Here is an 11,256-nt window from a genome sequence, read left to right as displayed (position 1 = left end):
TCATCATCGGTGGTGAAACCTTAACAGGTGAGACCTCTTCATCAAGGAAAGCTTATGCAAGGCAAGCTTATGAAGTTAACAACATCATGAAAACACAAGAGAATGAAGAACCTATCACTTTTACTTCTGAAGATCAAGGAGATGTAGTCATGCCCCACGATGATGCAATGGTTATTTCCGTAACCATTATGAAGTTCCCAGTAGTGAGAATTCTCATTGATAATGGGAGCTCTGTAAACCTTATCTATTGGAACTGCTTTGAGAAGATGAATTTATCGTGTGATAGATTGAAGAAGGTGTCATCCCCACTCGTTTAGTTTCTCGGGAGAATCGGGTTCCTATCATGGGATCAATCCAGTTTGCCGATCATGCTAGGGTGAGGAAACCACGTCACATTACAAGAATGGCAAATTTTATGATAATTAAGTCTCGTGTCACCACCTACAATGCCATCTTAGGAAGACCTTTGCTTAATGACATGAGAGTCAGTGCTCTCTTCAAGCTATATGCTAATGAAGTTTCCAACCTCAGGAGGAATAGGGCAAGTAACGGGAGATCAAAAGAAAGCTCGGAGTCATGTATGTATCTTCCATCAAAGGAAAAACAATTGTTAAGGGATGAAACCTTGGCAATCTCGGAAGACTCAGTGATAAGCCAAAGCCTATGGAAAAAAAGTAGAACCCGTGAGGTTAAAAAGATGATGATCCAGATAAGGTCACTTACTTGGGAAGTGGAATGACCGAAGAAATAAAAAGAGAAGTGATCGCTTGCCTAAAAAAGAACGTGGATGTATTTGCATGAACACCATCTGATATGCCAGGTATTAGTTTGGAGGTGATTTCTCATCACTTGAATGTGGACCCGAGTATAAAGCCGATAAAGCAGAAAAGAATAAACATGGCACTCGAAAAGCTGTATTGTCACGCCCCGAACCTAGGTGGCTGACAAACGGCCGCAGACTCACAAGGCGGGGCCCAGTGAACCTGCAAGTCCTCAAAACCTAACACAGACTAGGAGTAGAAAATAAACTGACAGAATACCAAGTAAGAGTACAACTTAAGGTTTACAACCAACTCGAATACAAGGTAAATGAAAATACAGCATGGCCTACAAGGAGGTTCTTAAACAATAATACAACTGATACAAAGACATAAGTCTTAAGGCATAAATCCCAAAGAAGACATCTACTGGAAGCCTTCTAAGATCCCTGGGTCTACTGCTCCTGATCTGAAAAGGATTTAAAGTAAATCCATGAGCTCACTAGCCCAATAAGTAATCCAAAACAAATTAAAAGCAAAAGTTCAGGTCTGAAATTTGCACAAAAAAAAATAATAATGCAATAGCACAAAATAGTGTAAACAAAATCAAAGGTAAAACAATAAATACAATATCCAAAGTATGACTCCAAATTCACTGAAAGTGCCAAAGGTCATTTGTTTACCCTCGGTGACAGACCCGAGACTGAATAACAGGTGGCCGTTGATTATTTCACCGAACGGACACGGTGCGAAACTGCAGTCTCATTTTCCAAAATTACTCACTGACAGGGTTGCATATTGTTCATTTGGAGACCAAAAATTCAGATACAATTCCAAGCCAAGAATACAGAATATTCACAAGTATTTTCCAAAAAAATCATCAAATAAAATAAAGTAAATAATTAAATAAACAGATAAATAAATAATGTAAAAAGGAAATACTCACTTTTTCCAAGCCTAAGCCCTGGTTTCTCACTTTGGAGAAATAATAACAACATTTCACAAATATTTTCCCAAAAATTCAAGAAAAATAAAAATATTTACAATAAAATAAAAATAAAAATAACACAAGTATAAATAATAGTGAAACCAATAAATAATTATTCGACCAATCTCAAGGAAGAAATGCATTAATACAATAATATACTAAAAATTTGTAAAAAATACAAGGTCTAATGTATCTCATCAATTGAAGAAAAAAATGACCCACTTAAAAACCAAAAATAGCTAGAAAAAAATAATTTCAAAGGAAATATTGTCAAAACAAGGATGTTAAAAATTTTAGGAAGGAGATAGGCAAGGACATAAAGGCAAGTGGATATTTAAGGGATAAATGTATAACCCAAATAATATATAGGTAATTCAAGTTGATGTTAGGTGGACCAAGGATTCAAGCACTTAATAAATCTTAAGTTTTTGCTATTGGGAATAAACAAGGTTACAAAAAGGATAATTACTTTGCCAAATATTTGGAAGTAACAAGGAAATAACATATATAAGTTTTGGCAAATAATAGCACTATGGTTCCAACTAAGTATAGAAACTTCTCTTCCTCTAAAAACACAAGACATAAATAGATGGCATTCCCACAATAATTTTTAAAGAATAAATGCAAACAAAATTTCAGAAATTTTACATGAAAATAAACCAAAACAACAAAATTTAAATGCAAGAGTTTAAGGGATTACTTACTTGGTGATCCTAAATTCAAAAGAAATCCAAGATGATGCTCAAGGTGGTCCTAAAATCCAAGGGAAAACCAACCAAATATACATGAATACTTGGAAGAGTTCAAGCACAAAAGTTCATGCTAAGCTAGTCTAAAAAAAATACCCCATTAAAACAACAACAATATGAAAGTGTCTACAAGTAGATCTAACATAATACTAATACTAGTGGTAATAACAATGATGTGGGAAGTGAACATAGAATGATTAATAGGAACAAGGACAATAGGTGAGAGAAACAAGGATGGAAATAAATCTCCTAGCACAAGTAATAGATCAATGCATGCATGCATGCATGTATGTATATATATATATATATATCTATATTTACACATACTTATGGTTGCAGGACCAACATGTGTGGATATATATATGCTACCAATTTAAAAAGGCTGCCAACAAGTCAATGTGCATGTAAATATCTATACTATACTTGATGCTTATAATCAAAGCATGACATGCAACCAACTACCAGCTATAAGACATGGCCAAAATGAAGCATTATGAACCTAGTTTGAAGAATACATTGATCTAAACACCGGACTACATCTTGGAGGCTTCTAGTCTTTTGTTTTCCATGCAAACAAGTGGGGATGCAAAGTTTTAAGAAGGGGATCAAGTTTACTAGTATTTCTGGTAACAAAAAAAATATAAATGCCATAGAAAGTCAAGCACAAGGATGCAAGAATATGTAAGGTCCAACACACATGCCAAAACTACAAAACTAAACATTCATTAGGCATGCAAAAAAACTTGGGTTTTTTTGGCTTGGGTTTCAAGCAAAATGGTTTAAACATATAGATGGTTCCATGAATAAAAACTTTATGTAACATGGAGACCAAGAACTAAAAGATACTCAAGAGGCACAAGGGTGGGTTTCAACATGCATAAGGAGAGGGTTTTTCATGCAAGGATAAGCACAAAGAAAAATATCAAACAACAACTTCATGCAAACATAAGCAACAAGACAACAACCATCATGCATGAGAGGGAGATTAGCTTCCGGACAAGGTGAACACCCTTGACAAATACCTCTAAGTTGTTGACGAGTTGAAGAGCTCCTCCCGGGTTTGACCGCCGCCGCTACAGAGTGCTCGGTAAGGTTCTTCACTCTAGAAGCTTCAAAGGAGATGAGGAAGAGTTTAGAGGGTGGAAGGAAGCAAGGGAGGGGTAGAGATAAGGCAAAGGGATTAGAAGATATGGCCAGGTGACAAGGATGGGACTGGATCCGGGAATCCTTCCATGTTTTCCTCACTTCGCAAGATTTCCAAAGAAAGAAGCCAAAACAAAGGATTAAGGGGAAAGTAAGTATGATTAGCAACTAAGGCAAGCTCTAATTAAGGGCGGGGTCCACAAGTATGCTCTAGAAAAAGAGATAGATAAACTAATTCGAGCTGATTTCATTGAAGAGGTCCAATACCCAGAATGGCTTGCCAATGTTGTAATGGTAAAAAAATCAAATGGGAAATGGAGAGTATGCGTAGACTTCACTAATTTTAACAAAGCTTGCCCCAAAGATTCATATCCTTTACCAAGAATCGACAAGTTAGTGGATGAGACCTCAGGCTATGAGTTGCTAAGCTTCATGGATGCTTTCTCAGGATATCATCAGATAAAGAAAAGACTGCTTTCATCACTGAGAAAGGGACATATTGTTACAAAGTAATGCCTTTTGGACTAAAAAATGCAGGAGCAACCTATCAAAGAATGGTGAACAAGGTATTCAAACACCTTTTGGGTAACACTATGGAAGCTTACGTCGATGATATGATCGTCAAGAGTAAGATAGGTGAATCTCATACAGAAAAACTCAACCAAGTCGTTGAGGTATTAAGGAAATATGACATGAGGCTTAACCCCAACAAATGTACGTTTGGGGTTTAATCTGGGAAATTCCTTGGTTACATGATAACTCAAAGAGGGATAGAAGCTAATCCAGAGAAGGTTCAAGCCATACTAGAGATGAGATCTCCATCATCTATGAAAGAGGCGCAACGCTTAATTGGAAGAATAGCCGCCCTAAATAGGTTTCTTTGCAAGTCAGCTGAAAGGAGCCTTCCCTTCTTTAAGACTTTAAGAGGTGGGAAAAATTTTGAATGGACTTCAGAATGTGACAAGGCTTTTGAAGAGCTAAAAGAATACTTGAAGCAGATACCTCTTTTGACTAGACCTGAGCCTAAAGAGCCATTATTTGTATATTTGGGAGTTAGCAAGATGGCTTTAAGTGCAGTCTTATTGAGGAGTAAAGGAAAAGTGGATAAACCAGTGTACTACGTAAGTAAAGTACTTCAAGGTGCTGAATCTCAATACCCTTTTGCTGAAAGGGTAGCATTAGCACTTGTAATGGCTTCCAGAAAGTTAAGACCCTAGTTTCAAGCTCATCCTATAGTGGTCTTAACAGATCAACCTTTACGTCAAATATTGCAAAGACCAGAATATTCTGGAAGACTTACAAAGTGGGCGATTGAACTAAGAGAGTATGATATTTGTTTTGAACCTAGACAAGCAATCAAATGTCAAGCATTAGCTGATTTCATAGTAGAATGCACCGGAGATGAGGAGCTGAACAAAGCAGATGAATACATATGGAAGATGTTTGTGGATGGAGCATCAAGTTCATTAGGGAGCGGAGCTGGGGTAGTTCTGATCTCTCCTGAAGGAGATATACTAGAGTATTCATTACGTTTTACCTTTTTAAGCTCAAACAATACTGCCGAATATGAAGCACTTAAAGCAAGAATGAGCTTAGCCAAGCAACTACAGGTGAAAAGATTGATAGCACATAGTGATTCACAACTAGTAGTTCAAAGCAGCTTTCTAGGAGAATATGAAGCAAAAAGAACCAATCATACGCTAATACCTTCACAAGGTTAAAAACCTTGTCTCAGAGTTTGAAGAATTCCAATTATTACAAGTTAATAGGAATTCAAATAGTCATCGCAGACGCTTTTGTCCAAATTGGCCTCATCGATGGAAACAAAGGGAAGGATTGTACATCTTGAAGAACTTCAAAGGCCAAGTATTGAAAAAGAAGAACATAGCAAACATCGAAGATGGGAATGATTGGAGAATACCCTTTAAGAAATTCTTAAAAGATGGGGAGCTACCTTCGAACACACTAGAAGCCAAAAAATTAAAGATGAGAGCAACTTGTTTCACGTTGATAAATGATGTGCTCTATAAGAAGGGGTTTTCCATGCTACTTTTGAGGTGCCTCCATAAACAAGATGCAGAATATGCGTTAGCAGAAGTCCATGAAGGGATATGTGGACAACATATGGGTGCAAGAGCCTTAGCAGCCAAAGTCTTGCATGCAGGATTTTATTGGCCTACCCTGAGAGATGATGCTTCAAAGAAGGTAAAGAAGTGTGACAAATGCCAAAGGTTTGCACCTATACAAAAGGGTCCTACCTCAATGTTCAGAAGTGATATTGAACCAACCCCATTTGCTAAATGGGGATTAGATCTCTTGGGACCTTTTCCCCAAGCAACTGGAGGAAGAAAATTCTTAATGGTGGCAACTGATTATTTTACCAAATGGGTAGAAGCAGAACCACTGGCAACAATAACCAGTGAAAAGATAGAAAGCATGGTTTGGAAAGACATCATCTGTCGATTTGGACTTCCCAGAATATTAATCGCAGATCGAGGAAAGCAGTTTGATTGTGACTCATTTAAAAACTTTTGTGAAAGGCTCCATATCCAGCTTAGCTTTGCTTCTGTGGCATACCCCCAAGCTAATGGACAGGCAGAAAAGAAGCAATCAAACTATCTTGGAAGGTCTAAAAATGCATTTAGATAAGGCGAAAGGAGCATGGGCAGAAGAGCTTCCGTCAATCCTTTGGGCGTATAGGACAACAAGTAAGGTCTCAACAGGAGAAACACCTTTCAACCTTACTTACGGAACATAAGCTTTAATCCCAGTAGAAATCGGGGCATTTTCTCCAAGAATGGTTGAATTTCATGAAGAAGGTAACTCAGAAGCACTTAGAAATAATTTAGACCTTCTAAATTAAAAAAGAGATCAAAAGTCTGTATACGCTTTAGCAAACTTTATCAACAAAGGGTAGCTCGTTACTACAACTCAAAGGTGAAAGAACGACCTATTGTTGAAGGTGATCTCGTGTTGAGAAAAACGTCCATCACCAATACTCTTATAGAAGAAGGGAAGCTCCGCCCAAATTGGAAGGACCTTATCGAGTAAGAAGAATGATTGGTCCGGCAACATGCAAGCTAGAATCCTTGGAAGGAAAGAAGATTCAAAAGACTTGGAACACCAATCATTTGAAGCTCTATTTTCGTGAGCATGTACATTCCAGTAAATTGTATGTTATAAATCAATAAAAAAATAAATGGCACCGTAGTTACGGTCCCGTGGTTTTTTCCCCTTTATTGGGGTTTTCCACGTAATTATCATGTGTTTTAATTTTTCATGCTAACAGGCTTTCAAGAACAAGATTGACATGGTCTTACTTCAAATCCTTAGCAATGAAAATACACATCTCAAGAACCTGATCTTCTATAAAGGAAGAGATGAACGGTTTGTACCTTAAATTTTCATTCTACGGGGGAATGAAAGTACACATCTTAAGAACCTGATCTTCTATAGAGGAAGAGATGAACGGTTCGCACCTTAAACTTTCATTCTACGAGGGAATGAAAGCACACATCTTAAGAACCTGATCTTCTATCAAGGAAGAGATGAACGGTTCGCACCTTAAATTTTCATTCTACGGGGAATGAAAGTACACATCTTAAGAACCCGATCTTCTATAGAGGAAGAGATGAACGGTTCGCGACCTTTAAACTTTCATTCTACGGGGAATGAAAGCACACATCTTAAGAACCCTCGATCTTCTATCAAGGAAGAGATGAACGGTTCAAGACCTTTTAAACTTTTCATTCTACGAGGGAATGAAAGTACACATCTTAAAAGCCTGATCTTCTAAAAAGGAAGAGATGAACGGTTCGCACCTTAAACTTTCATTCTACGGGGTAATGAAAGTACACATCTTAAGAACCTGATCTTCTATAAAGGAAGAGATGAACGGTTCGCACCTTAAACTTTCATTCTACGGGGGAATGAAAGTACACATCTTAAGAACCTGATCTTCTATAAAGGAAGAGATGAACGATTCACACCTTAAACTTTCATTCTACGGGGGAATGAAAGCACACATCTTAAGAGCTTGATCTTTTATATGGGAAGAGATGAGCAAGAAAGGTCAACATATTCTTGCAAAAGGAAGTCGATAACAAATATTTTACACACATATGGTATCGAGCTAAGAGTTAGTTGAAGTAATGACAAAATATTATGAAAGAAAACTATAAATAATCACTTTTATTGAAAGTTCACACTTCATCACTAAGTCCTAAATAAGGAACCTATAAATAATCATTAAAAAATAAAAAAAGATTATTATGGAGCAGGATGTACAGGTGGCTCAGGGGAAGGCATCTCATCAAAAACCCGCTCCCTCATCCAAAACCCCTCAGAAAGTCGAGATCTCATCATCATGACTTTCGGAGGAGACACCATTTTTTTCCCAAAAACTCCCAAGGGCCAATAAGATCGTCTAAGTCATCGTGAAGGCCGGAGTTTAAAGAGATAGTAACATCCTCCTCAGTGGGATCAAAGCTCCTCCAAGGTAAAGGCTCAACGATGGAGCTAGTCTTTGAAAAGACTAACTCAGGGTAAGCACGGCCATGTTCCTTCTCAAGAAGCTCTCGAGCAAGATAAAAGCCAGTCTTGCTGAAGTAGCACGGATAGATTGTCGCTCAGCGTCGAACGCCTGACAAAGAGAAGATATCTCATCCTTCAACGCAGAAGTATCTTGTCGTTCAGAAGCTAAATCTTTCTCAAGAGAAGTGATAGTCGAATATAAAGATGAAACCTTATCTCCGAGTCTCTTGTTCTCATCATTCAAGGTGGAACATTTGGATGCATACCCTCTCAAACTAGCAAGTTCCGCTTTTGAAGTTTGAAGGTGGGTGGTAATCTCCTTGTTGTGTTTTCGAAGGTCCTCAATAGTCAACTGCAACTTCTTCTGATGAATATTTGAATCTTCTACGCGTTGATTCAAGGATCTCATCAACCCAAACGCCAAAGAAGAACGTTGAGCAGCCTATCCTCAATAAAGAAAAAGATGTCAAAATTAAGTTATACGTAAAGAAAAGGTAAAACAAAAGAGATAAATATCTCAACCAAAAGACGTTCAGCAACATCTATATTCTCCAGCATATCGGCAAAATAGAATTCCTCATCTCGTGGAAGAATGGAAGAATATATCAATCTAGAAGCCACGCCAAGTCGAGTAATACTGTCTGTATCAACTAAACTGGGATAAAACCTAAAAGGTTCCCCTTTTAGAGTACTCCTAAGATCAGCATGATCTTTATATACTCGATGAATTGCCTGAGGTGGTTCCATGGGTCAAAAAATGAGATTGACAGCTAAAAGTGACTCAGAACGCAGTTCCCTTCTTTCACGACGTGAACCACAAGGTTTGCCTATGATAGTAAGGGGTTAGAACCCTTTGAAGCGTCATTATTGCCTTTATTTGGAGGGTTAGAACCCTTGCAAGTGTCAAGGTTAGAACCCTTGAAAACATCAAGGTTCAAACCTTGGGGAGCATCAGGATTAGGGTCATAACCCTTGGAGGAAGCCTTAACAACTTCAGAATCGACAAGGTTAGCACCTTTGGACGTAGGAGACTTCAATCTTTTTGGAGGAGGAGATGCACCTAACGTAAGAACCTGAGAAGATCCGGGTTGAGAAAGTTTCGAGGTCTCATTGTCTCGAACACACTTTCGTTGACCCGTTTGGAGAGCAGCAAATGCAGAGTTTTTGGATACCATATCTAGAAAAAAAAAATTAAATAAGAGCATGAAAACATATGATGAAGGTCATAGTCAAATATATTCCTTAAAAAAAATCACCATAGCTCGAATTAGTCTCTTTGCTCGTATCATCGCGATGAAAGGATGAAAGATGGGAAGAAGAATAAGAGGGCAATGAAGGAGAAGGTGCAAGAACGCCCCACCCTCGCCTCTTAAGTTAGAATGGGTCATAAGTGTACTCGATATTATGGCAGGGAATGCTCAATGACATGAATGTCAGGAGCAAATTTCTCTCTGAGTGGGGCGTAAGGTTTTCTTGATACCCCCTTTCTGTTCCAACACCATTGGTAAGGACCTTTCCAAGAACCTTTTGGGGGGAAAACAAGAACCCATCTGTCTTCGTAGTTCTTTATAGGAAGGAGATCATCAATAAGGAAAAAAGAAGTCCCATGAAGGACATGACGACCAGACTTATCCTTACACGGTTGAAGCTCGAAAAAGAGATGAAAAAGATCGATTGAGACCCTAAGCCCACTTATAAAACAAAAGATATGAAAGCCTATAAGAACCCTCCAAGAATTTGGATGAAGCTGAGCAGGAGATAGCTTGTTAAGCTTCAAGAATTCCATGATGAAGGAAGGCATAGGAAAGTGAATGCCCATATCAAGCAACGCCACATGAATGGCAAAGGACATACCAGGGGCGAAACAAAAAGGATAGCTAAGATCACCGGGGAGACTAATTCTCCAATCGGAAGGAATCGAGTACTTAGCCCTGAAACTTTGAACATCACCTTCATTAAGAGAAGTAAGAAGACAGGCGCCTATCACGAAGTGAGACTGAGGTCCAAAAGATGTAATAGGTCTACTAGTTTGCTTCGTTCGAGCCATGACAAGGTGGTGCTAAAAAAAATAATAAATAATATATATATATATAAATAATAAATTAATCAATTAAAAAAAAAGCTAATATGGCGGAAGCTTGGCGGAAGACAAAAATATATATATATATATTATATTATTAGTTAATTAATATATATATATACATATATTATTAGTTAATTAATATATATATATATACATATATTATTAATTAATTTATTACTTAATTTATACCCTTTAGTGCTGTCGGTTGATGAAAGTTAAAAGGTAATTAATTAATTTAATAATACTTTCAAACTTCAGAGAGACAAAGCAGTGCTTAAATCTTCGATGGTCACAGAAAGAATGCCGAAAATACTTTAACTCAGCTGCGATGCCAAAAGTCTTTAACCCAATAGAGGCTGTGCGATTCTAAAAATAGGGGTGGAGACTTCCTTATATAGAGATCGAAAGGTAAGAGTTCAAATTTGAGTTGAACTCAAAAGATAAATCTTTATCTAACAATAAAGATAAATTCAAATATATTAGAGCTTTATCCAACCGTGTTATCTAGAAGTGGATAAATTTAAATTTAAATTATTTAAATTAGTTGTATCTTATCTGTAGATAAATTCAAATATTATTATCAATTTAAGATAAGAAGAGAGAGAGAGTTTTAAGCAGATAAGCACCTACTTCCATCTTTAAGGTTCTAACCTAAAGATAGAAGTGGGGAGCAACTGATGTGGACTAATTCAAACCCACGTAGCACTCCACTATCTCACATCACACCCACTATCTCCCTTTGCACCCACGATCTCGAACACATAAAGAATTTACATAACTGTAAGTATACATCTATAAATAGCCTCCCTCATTTAAGCAAGAAGAGGACTTTTGGAGGAAGAGAGAAGCAAAGGAAGACAAGTGTTTTTCTCTACTAACTTAGCCATCGGAGTGTTTGTGGGGAACACTTCCCACACTCGCTCATGTGTCTCGCATCTCAAGAAGGAAGAGACTCCAACTCCTTTTTGTTCGATCTCCAAGTCCAAGTTCAAGTTCTACAAG

Source organism: Dioscorea cayenensis, chromosome 5 (assembly GCF_009730915.1).
Source record: "Dioscorea cayenensis subsp. rotundata cultivar TDr96_F1 chromosome 5, TDr96_F1_v2_PseudoChromosome.rev07_lg8_w22 25.fasta, whole genome shotgun sequence".
In the NCBI taxonomy this organism is placed as follows: domain Eukaryota; kingdom Viridiplantae; phylum Streptophyta; class Magnoliopsida; order Dioscoreales; family Dioscoreaceae; genus Dioscorea; species Dioscorea cayenensis.
Note: the sequence above shows the minus strand (reverse complement) of the source record.